Source organism: Danio rerio, chromosome 5 (assembly GCF_049306965.1).
Source record: "Danio rerio strain Tuebingen ecotype United States chromosome 5, GRCz12tu, whole genome shotgun sequence".
Lineage (NCBI taxonomy): Eukaryota > Metazoa > Chordata > Actinopteri > Cypriniformes > Danionidae > Danio > Danio rerio.
Window position 1 is genome coordinate 25,119,376 of NC_133180.1, and position 9,811 is coordinate 25,129,186.

General features: G+C 34.4%; 1 long non-coding RNA gene across 6 annotated transcripts; it reads left to right on the forward strand.

Annotated features, from left to right (window-relative positions):
* Positions 1 to 5,699: 5,699 nt before the first annotated feature.
* Positions 5,700 to 9,302, forward strand: LOC137495588 (uncharacterized). 6 transcript variants are annotated; one of them, XR_012406852.1, is made up of 8 exons: positions 5,700 to 5,744; positions 6,308 to 6,380; positions 7,336 to 7,393; positions 7,483 to 7,576; positions 7,700 to 7,858; positions 7,954 to 8,049; positions 8,224 to 8,353; positions 9,149 to 9,302. It is a non-coding gene; the product is annotated as an uncharacterized lncRNA (long non-coding RNA). The 6 variants fall into 6 exon arrangements; XR_011015491.2 differs by lacking the exon at positions 6,308 to 6,380; XR_011015492.2 differs by lacking the exon at positions 6,308 to 6,380 and having other exon boundaries at positions 8,224 to 8,341.
* The last annotated feature ends 509 nt before the right edge of the window (positions 9,303 to 9,811 follow it).

Here is a 9,811-nt window from a genome sequence, read left to right on the forward strand (position 1 = left end):
CAGTCGCTTTGCTGAGTTTTAAAAACAAGATGCTAACATGCTAGTACCAGGATAACTGCTTTTTTGTACACAGAGGAGATTATCCAAAAGACATTTGGAAGATGCTTCAATCCAACCTGACAAATTCTAGCGATTTTATTAGTATGTATGTTTTCTTGGACTCAATCCCGTGACCTTGGCAATGCTAACTTCATGCTAACATCGTACTCACGCTTTTCTAACTTCACTCTGCTTAATTAAAATCTCCAGCAGTCACAAAAAGGCTCATTTTCTATCCATATAAGCAGTCGATTGACTGTAGGGTGAATATTAATCTACTTAAAATCATTTCCGTGTGGCTCAGGGTCTGTAATGTCCACAGTGAGCCGAGGATAGACATAGGGAACGAATTGAAAGCCGGAGAAAGTCCAGAGCTGGAATGAAAACCTGCCCTCAAGCTCAAACGGCGACTTAACACTGCTGAAAGACCTGACAGCACTGCGTAACTCAATATGCTACCATGAGTAAATGGAAAGGACGTGGAATTGCAAGAGAATAACCACAATACTTCCCTGGGAAAACGACGATTAATCCAGATCTTTCTCTCTCCCCCTTTTCTGCTGTACTTAGTTTATACTGTATACATTATTGGTTTTGTGTGTGCAGCACACCCTGCTTTGCTTCAAAGACTGTGTGTGTGTGGGAGGGAGGGAGGCGAGCAGGCGCCCCTCGCTGACCCCGTGGTCATTAATCTCTCTCCTTGTCAGGGTAATGGATGATGATGGACAAGCCAGTGTTTGCTACGTATCACTGCACACATACTCTAAAAAACACTCTTGGTGCCCCACTGACAGCTCCACACACACACGCACACTCAGTCATTCAGTAGTTGACAGTGTCTGAAGCAATCAGTCAGTGGCTTGATGCTAAATCTGCGCTCTGTGTGTGTGTGTGATGTTGAAGTGTGTGTGTTTGTGGAAGTGTGGTGTAGAGGTGAAGTGTTAGCAGTAAGCCCCCTTTTCTGTAATACAGCATGGTCATTGTATGGAGCTCTGCTAACTCACTGTGGCACATACAGACTAATGCTGATGCCTAGGCCTCAGTCGCTCCCTCTGCTGGTGGAGCAGGGCAGTTCAGCCTGTGGTGGACGCTCACTTTTGTCTACTACATCAGCATCTCTGTAAATTATCACATTGTGTAGTTTTGGAAAGAATTATTAGAAAATTACTTCAAAAGTTTTTGGAATATTTCACCCAAGTTTTAGCAACTAACTTTTTTTTACTTCAGCTGTACATTACAAACATCAAACATGCTCTTTGGGGATTCATAAACTGCAAGTAGCTGCATTTTAAGAATCAAATCAACATATACTGTACAAGAAAACTAAATTAAAACCTTTTAATGGTCTATTGGAGGATCAGTCAGCGCATGAACCAAACATTATTACCTTTAATCCTGTGGCTTTTTTGTGTTTTACTATTTGGACATGCTCTCCCTACATTTAAAGAGGTAGTTTACTCCAAATTACAAAGTCTGTTATCATTTACCCATGTGCCATTCTATGAGAAATTTGGGTAACACTTTATTTTTTTAGGTCCATTTGAGTATTAGTAGGCTGTCTTCTTAATATTTGTTGATACTGCTCCTTCAACAGACATTAAACTGACTATAAGAAACTTTGCAAGTACATGCCAACTTACACTAACCCCAACCCCAACCCCAACCTAACAGTCTATTCAGAATCTAATGAGAAGTACTTGGCATGTATATGCAATATAACTTAAATTCAACAAACAGACCATCAAAATAAAATGTGATGAAATTTGTTCATCTTCAGAGTCTTCAAACCATTGATTAAGAGATGAAGAGATTGGATCATTGTATAAGATGCAAAAATTTAGGCTTTTATTCTCATTAAAAAAGTAATCAGATTACAGTATTCAGTCAAGCAAACATAATCATGCTTGCTTAATGCATGAGAACCAATGAGGCTCATTCTTGCATTTCAAGCAGCAAATGAAAGAACCAGTAAGGTTTGTTCTCACGTCAAGAAGCAAGTATGGTTGAGCTTGTGTTTGTTTTAGTTTTCTTGCAAGTGATCATGAAATTTGGAATTCGTCTATATAATATAAAGCTGGGGTGACCAAACTCGGTCCCGGAGGGAGCTGAGTTTAGCTCCAACTTGCTTCATATCTAGCAAGAACTTGATTAGCTGGTTTAGATTAGATTAGATGTGTTTGATTAGATTTAGAGCTAAACTCTAGGACACCGGCCCTCTAGGACTGAGTTTGGACAGCCCTGATATAAATTTAAAAAAAATTAGTAAATTTATAATTAGTAAATTATAAATTAGTTAAAAAAAACTTTACTGACATGGCAATTATCAGTGTTGAGCACATTCCTTTAAAAAAGTAATTAGTTATAGTTACGAGTTACATCTCACAAATAGTAACTGAGGTACATAATTATAAAATTAACTAATTACCAGCGAAAGTAACTATTGCGTTACTGTCAGATGACCATAAAATCATTATAAACCATTGTATACTAATCCACACTATTTTAATTTTGTTATGGGACAATGTGGGAGACAATGGCAGCATGTCCTCAACTATATATCTAGATATAATTTGGTTGAATTCTGTCTGAGTAATAAGTGTTTGCGGTGGAGAAAAATGAAGTTTTATTTGCATTGACGTTGTGGCTTCATCTCCTGTAATGGTTGCAGAGCTCACATTATCACCTGCGTAGTTACTAATTTTGTGGGGGTATGTGATGACGTGAGGGGCTTCATTAGATTAGAATTACTTGTCACAGACGGAGAGAGACTCTTTTTTTCCTGGGCATAAGTTCCACAATACATCAACATTCTTGCCTTTCACCTCATCGAGGGAAAAGTAGTGCTCATATTTCCAGTTTGCAAACTCTACCTTTCAACTTGTTGGATTTGCCATCGTTCTGACTCCTGAATGTTGGTGTGTGCCACTGATGTGTGCGCAAACCCGCTCTACCTCTGATTGGTAAACAGTGGGAATGTACTCTATCTAAGCCAATCATCTGCGCCTTCTTGTTTCAGCAAACTTGCCTTCATCAGGGTAAAACTTATTACTATTATTATCAATAATAATATTAATTTATTAATCAATACATGTACATATTAGTTACTAAATTAGTTACTAAAATGACTAAACTACAATTAGTTTGATTTATTTGCTAGGTCATATAAATTTGTTAGATCAATTTATAAAATGACAATTCATACATGCACAGCACAATTCACATTTACAAAATCCAATTTATAAACTTGTAAACACACAGTTCGCGAAATCACAAGTAAAAATCTGCAATATTTTCACCAAATGAATTGGACTTTTTATTTGTGTTTTGGATTTACGAATGAGGTTTATGTATTTTTGAATCATGTTTTCAAAATTATGAATTGCATTAGCATATTTATGAACTGTGTTTTGAAATAAGGAATAGGATTTGCATATTTATGATTTGCGTATTGGATTTGCAAATCGGATTTGCATGTTCATGAATTGTGTTTCGAATTTACAAATTCGATTTGCATATTTATAAATTGTGTTTTGAATTTACGAATTGGATGAGCGTATTTTTTTTCATTGCTTTGAATTTATTAATTAGAGTTGTGTATTTGTGAATTGTGTTTTGAACTTATAAATTGAATTTGTGTATTTATAAATTGTGTTTTGAATTTACGAATTGGATGAGCGTATTTTTTTCATTGCTTTGAATTCATTAATTAGAGTTGTGTATTTGTGAATTGTGTTTTGAACTTATAAATTGGATTTGTGTATTTATGAATTGTGTTTTGAATTTACGAATTGGATGAGCGTATTTTTTTAATTGTATTGAATTTATTAATTAGATTTGTGTATTTTTGTACGAATGAAATCATATGGTTTCATTTGCCTCTTTTCTGCCAATACATAAAAGTTACAACTGAACAAACTGATCCCAAAACTACCTAAATTTTACGTTGAACTGAGTTTACATAAGCATGCTTGATATTTTCTCCATTCTCTCTGTCATAAGGCTGCATTTTCTGTACATTATGAGATTTAAAACTGAAAAAGCAGCCTGTGCCCAAAAAACGAATATGTATGTGAGGTGTCACGGGGAGGTCAGAAGCACAACACACTCAGTCAAAGCCTGCTTCCCTCTATTTTTCACTCTCTCCCTCTCCTTCTCCTTCTCTCTCTCTCTCTTTCTGTCCAGCCAGCACTGTTCCAGCACATTTCAAAGCAATTACTCTATGTTGATTTAGCTGTCATTGGGGGCATGTGTTTCAACATGATTTATAGACTCGCTCTCCGTGCCAGTCGACTTGCCATAAATTGCACAATATTCAGAAAGGGCTCATTTGCTTAGCGTTACATTAGTGGGGCCGATGATTGCTGCACAAAGTCATGTAAATGAGTTCTGAGAGGCCCCATCACTCATGATGTCATGTAGCCAATCCTATTATTATTTATTAGCATAATTGCCCTGTGTTTCCCCAGGCCATGTAGCACTCCTGATGTATGCCATGACAGCTCCACTCAGTGTGACAAGTAGAGATAGATAGAAAAAGAGAGGCTGACAAATCTGCACCCCTGAACATTATCACGTGCCTGAATGCCTTTCACACAACATTTTCAGAATAGCACGCATCCATATATGCCTGCTTTTACTGCAGGAGACTGTGTGTAGGTATACTTGTCGGAATGTGTCGTGCATAACAGAACTTATTTTAGATAATAAGCAGATATATCTCCAGCAATTTCTTTCTGGACTTCTTATTGATTTAACTGGAAGTCATTTTTTAAACATACATGAATGCAGAACTGCATATTAGCAAAAAGCAGTAGTGCAAGCATGCTATTCTAAAATCAGCTATTTAATCTGATAACATCATGTGACCTACAATGAGCTCATACAACAACAGTGAATAAAAATAACGTTTCAGTGCATGCTTTGTTAAAAGGTAGCATTTATTATGTATTGAAAGTCCCTACACAACAAAGATAATACCTATAACAGTAAAGGCACAAGCCTCAAAGGTGAGTCTACATCAAATTAAATTTACAAAAGTGATTTCATATACATAGACATCACTTTAAGCTCCTTGAAAAAATTAAATACTCTTTAGGATGATCAGGGAAACAATTGTATAAGATATAACACCCTGTTATTGATTATGCTGACCATACACAGTTGAATTCAGAATTATTAGCCCCCCTGAATTTTTTCCACAATTTCTGTTTAACGGAGAGCATATTTTTTTCAACAAGTTTCTAAACATAATAGTTTTAATAGCTCATTTCTAATAACTGATTTATTTTATCTTTGTCATAAGGACAGTAAATAATATTTTACTAGATATTTTTCAAGACACTTCTATACAGCTTAAAGTGACATTTAAAGGCTTAACTAGGTTAAGTACACTGTAAACCCTAATGCTGTAACTAATTAATTGAGTTGAGTTCTATTAACTTAAATCATTAAAATTCGTTTATCTTAATTAACCTTGATGAGTATTTAGAACTTTTTCTTATTTTTGAGTTTGAAAAAATTTAATCTTTCAAGTAAGGTGAACAATTCTGCTGGGTTTAATCTATACAAAATGTCTCTTTAAAGTTTCATCAACTCAAATTCTGTCAGCCTAGTGATTTTGCGTCTGACGTCATCCAGGTCCACGTACGTGCTCATGCTTCATTCGTTTTTTTCAAGATGGCGGATCGGCCTCGCTTCACACTACAGTAAGTAAAATATTTACAAATCCAAGAAATATTAAATGTATGTTTTAATTAATATAATCACAGTAACAGTTCAATGTAATGTAGAGTTAATCAGGGTGCGTTTACATGTCGTACATTACAGAAAACATATTTAGCCTCACTTGTTGCTAACTAACGTTAACATTACTGTTTAAAAAGTTAGAATCAGTGCAATGTTAGCGTTAGTTGTAATGTGTTAACTCTGAATTTTAACAGAGTGTGATAAAGACAAAAATATTTAAAATCGGCAGATTACATTTTTTAAAAAAATTTAAATCTTGGCGCGAGTATGCCTTTTCTCAGCCTGTGCTGAAGTTGTCATGGAGACGTGCGCTCTCACAACCGCATGTCATGGCGCTGCGCTGAACTCCATCCAGTCTGTGTGAATGTGGTATTATCTTCGTGATCTGTAGGCACTTCGGAAACGAAAGGCGCAAGAAACGTGACGTTAATCATAACTCAAATGATCTCCGCCTAAACACTTAACGGTATTTTCTGATGACGCGCAAAAACGTAGTCTCAAAACTTAACTCTGTCACACGCAGCTTGTTGCTTGCTGATCCATGTATGAGGATAGCCTGACGGAGAACATTTAAGCTGCGCTCCTCACCTGAGCAGGTACAGAGCAGAGCTTCATTTTACACTACCACATTGAGGTAAAGTTGGTTTTATATTCATACATTCATTTAGTAACAACTTGTGACTCGCTCCATAAATTGTTTACCATGGTTCTTTGTCTATTCGTTCTGAAATCACATGCAAGTATGACATGAAAACAACATTACACTAAATTCACTATTTTTTTTGACTGAACAATGTTGTACTTTGAAAGTCATTGGCTGCTAATATGATTTCACCATTAAGAATATGCAAAAATTACCTTTCTGAAATTATATTATTAAGGTGAAAGTCTGAATGTGTAAATATAAAACTAACTTTACCTCAATCACCAGCACTGATCAACACTTTATATTTCCTCGCGCTTAAGACGACATCTCTGCATATCAATGATTACCTGATTAATGCGATTAGTTAAGTGAGTTTAAATGTCATTTAGGTCAAATGTATTTTAAAGGTATGATAAAAGTTATTTTTTTTTCAATCTATTTTTTAAAATGTTTACTCTGGAGAGAATATAAACAGCCTAAAAAACAAAGTATGCATATCTATAACACATTAATACAAAATTATGTTATTAAATAAAATAATAACAAAACAAAATATTCAAGACGTGGTAAAGAAGACAGTTTTCTGATGTGCAAATTTTGTAGCTTAAAATATATTTATATCTTAAAAATATAAATATTTTAGTCTATATATTTTTACATCATTAGACAATAAGGTACGTTTTGTTATTTCTAGCTTTTAAAATCAGGCCTTAAATTTCTTTGTCGTCCTATTCAGTTTTAGAAATTTCAATACTGTTTAAATTAAATCTGTGTTCATCAAATCAAAGCAACTAACATGATAATCAGCTCTATTGCTAACCGTTTTGGAGGTTAACGTTAGACATCATGTAATTGTACTACTTCCACTCTCAGCTAAATGACACTGTGACTTTGTGTACATACAGAATTGAAGGTCAGGTGTTGCTGACTACAGATAGGTTCTTAAATGGAGGCATGTGAAAGGTGGGTAAAATATTTATTTTGTACTACTATGCCTGGCATATCCAGATAAAATAAATATTACAGTGTATTTATCAATGATACTTTTGCAGCAAGGAAAGTGAAACTTCAGCTAGACCTTGAGTTCAGTTTACAACATGAAGATCCTGCTTTCAACATCTGATCAACACCTGATTTTCATCTGAGGTAAAAAATAGATAAGTAAATGAAACATAATAATAATATTAATACATTTTTTCTAGAATTGTATATTTTGTGGTGTGGGTTTGTTTTATGAAATTCTCTCTTGTTTCTTTTTGCTGTTTGCAGAGTACCAACATGTTACAAATGAGAATTTTCCCCACAAATTCTTTGCAAAACTGGACCACCACCTATTTCATTTGATGACAATTTTAATGCAAACAGCATCCAAAACTGGCAAGACAGCAGATACCCTGGCTAATCTTTTAAAGGTTTTATGATGAGCAGGTATGTTTGGGGTCACTTGTTAAAGTATACATTAAAATATAATTTGAATTATTATTATTTTTTTAATTTTTAAAAAATTGATTCTTGATTTCCAGGAACTGAATGATGTCAGTTCATGACGGACTACTGTTATCAGAGGTCTTTTGGTCTTGCTGCGTGAGCGTGACTTAAGATTCTTTAGGAACACCATGGTAAGACTTCATTCATTCTTTTCACAATTAGGCATGTTTAATGAAAAGATGAAAGTTTTGAAAACTTTTACTTAATAACATATTTGTAATCAAGAATAGTTGATGAATCATATAATATTGGCTCAGTCATTTTGATACTGTCCTTACATTAATATCCTTGAATTATGTTTTTAGATTGATAATCCTGCTGACTGAAGATGCTTTATTGGCCCTGCATTCACTGAGGGTCTCTGTTGTCCTGAAGAATGAATTGGACACCACCCACAGCACACTTTCAGACCTTTCTTGTCTTGTATGGATTAATGTATGCTCTTCACATAATATATAGTAAAGGACTTTGAACTTGTGCAAAAAGTTTTGCTTGGTATGGATGATGGAAAATAAAAAGTCTCGTAGCATGGAAACCTTAAAGAATGAGTTGATGTAGAGCTTTTTTTTTTTTTTTTTAACTTAATAAAGACTGTCTCTGGGGTAGTAACTTCAAAACATTTATTTACCTTTAATTGGTAAGTATGCATTTTATTATATATAGGGATAGTTTGTCCAAATGTAAAATTCTGTCATTTACTAACTCTTCACTTGTCCCAAACCTGCTTGAATTTCTTGCTTTTGTTGAACACAAAAGTTAAGTAAAGCTGACAACCTGTAACCACTGACTTTCTAATAGGAAAACAAATACTGTGGAAATCGGTGGTTACAGGTCTCAGCTTTTTTTTTTTTTTGGTCAAAAATAACCTTTTAAGTGTTCAACAGAAGAAAGAAACTCAAACAGGTTTGGAATAAGTAAATGACAGAATCATAGTTCAACCAAGACTGAATATATATATATATATATATATATATATATATATATATATATATATATATATTTATATATATATATATATATATATATATATATATATTGTAACGAGCGCACACATGCCACGTCGCCCTGGTCGCTAATTCAACCCAGCTGGACAATCATCAACACAGGATCGTTCACAGCTGGACGTCATCTAGTGGAGAGGCATATAAACCAAGCCCACGCAAGGAGAAGATGAGCTTCATTCACCCAATGACTCCATGCGCTAACGCTTGTCTCTCTGTCTCTCCACAGCAGACTCCAGCTCGTGACGATCCCACATCCGACTACTCACTGTCCTTCACTTACTTCCCGGAGCACCAGAGCACCTCACCTTAAAGAAGAGCACCGTTTACACCCCATTCACGTTGTAAATAAAGCACCCTCCGGGGACTTGTCTGTAAACTTATCCAACTGTGTTGCTGTTTTCCCTCTGCCTCGCTACTATATATATATATATATATATATATATATATATATATATATATATATATAATCTGCTCTCCGTTAAACAGAAATTGGGGGAAAAAATAAATGGGGGCGAATAATTCTGACTTCAACGAGATATATATATATATATATATATATATATATATATATATATACAGTTTCTGTGTAGTTTACACTAAACGAGTCACTTCACAGAATGTGCACTTATTATTTTTTTTTTAACGAATGCCTTAAGAGTAAGTTTTACACTTAATGTATTATTAAATTTTATCAAACTTATAGTTGTTTTTTCTTGAGGCTCTTATGTCTGATATCATATTTACATTGTGGGTAATTTTTATTAATTTCAGAATAGTGTTCATTTTCAATCTCTTTATGTCTAATAGTTTTTATTGTTTTAAGACATTTGTAATTGCATAGGAGACAAATTTGAAAGTACTGCTGGACATTTTTTCTTTAACAATAAAT